Source organism: Lepidochelys kempii, chromosome 3, assembly GCF_965140285.1.
Source record: "Lepidochelys kempii isolate rLepKem1 chromosome 3, rLepKem1.hap1, whole genome shotgun sequence".
NCBI lineage: Eukaryota > Metazoa > Chordata > Testudines > Cheloniidae > Lepidochelys > Lepidochelys kempii.
This window is the reverse complement of record NC_136382.1, coordinates 193,446,462-193,447,678: the sequence shown is the minus strand read 5'-3', so window position 1 is coordinate 193,447,678 and position 1,217 is coordinate 193,446,462. Positions and strand designations below refer to the sequence as shown.

Sequence of the window (1,217 nt, the reverse complement as noted above, 5' to 3'; positions counted from 1 at the left end):
TTTGGGTAAAACATCATCACCCTCTACTCCGGGTTCCAGCCCAGGGCCCTGTGGACTGCAGCTGTCTAGAGTGCCTCCTGGAACTGCTGCGTGACAGCTACAACTCCCTGGGCTATTTCCCCATGGCCTCCTCCCAACACCTTCTTTATCCTCACCACAGGATCTTCCTCCTGGTGTCTGATAATGCTTGTACTCCTCAGTCCTCCAGCAGTACGCCTTCTCATTCTCAGCAACTAGTGCCTCTTGCTCCCAGCTCCTCGCACGCACGCCACAAACTGGAGTGAGGTCCTTTTTAAACTCAGGTGCCCTGATTAGCCAGCCTGCCCTAATTGATTCCAGCAAGTTCCTTCTTATTCTGGAACTGCCCCTATTACCTTACCCAGGGAAAATGGACCTGCTTAATCGGGGACTAATATATCTGCCTTTTAACACCACCGGGTCTCGGTCAGCGTGGAGGGACGTGGAGCTGGGCGCCGTCTCATGATGCCTTCCATTAAACTGCGGAGTTCAGATGGAGAAATTTTTGAAGTTGATGTTGAAATTGCAAAGCAATCTGTAACTACTATGTTGGAAGATCTGGGAATGGACGATGAAGGAGATGATGATCCCAGCCCCTCTTTCAAATGTTAATGCAGCTATATTAAAAAAGGTGATTCAATGTGCACCCACCACAAGGATGATCCACCTCCCCCTGAGGACGATGAGAACAAGGAAAAATGAACAGATGACTTCCCTGTATGGGACCAAGAATTCCTGAAAGTAGACCAAGGAACACTTTTTGAACTTATCCTGGCTGCAAATTACTTAGACATTAAAGGTTTGCTCGATGTCACATGCAAGACTGTTGCAAATATGATTAAGGGGAAAACTCCAGAGGAAATTCGCAAGACCTTCAATATCAAGAATGACTTCACTGAAGAGGAAGAAGCACAGGTACGCAAAGAGAACCAGTGGTGTGAAGAGAAGTGAAGTTTTGTGCCTGACACTCTAACACTGTAAGGATCGTTCCAAATCCTAGTTGCACTGCTCTGTTTATAATTGTTAACATTAGACAAATGCAGCAGCAAATGAAGTTGTATTAGCAGGATATTGTTCCCTTTGCATGTTTAGTGTTTTTTTGTGTACAGATTTAAATCCTATGGTTGAGTTTTTACCAGTGTAATCAGATGTCTTTTTACTCTACTCAGCAATGAATAAAACTGAACTAAGCGTGAAAA

General features: G+C 44.9%; 1 pseudogene; it reads left to right on the top strand.

Moving 5' to 3' along the window:
• Positions 1–483: 483 nt before the first annotated feature.
• On the top strand, positions 484–1,217 carry LOC140908343 (S-phase kinase-associated protein 1 pseudogene; annotated as a pseudogene).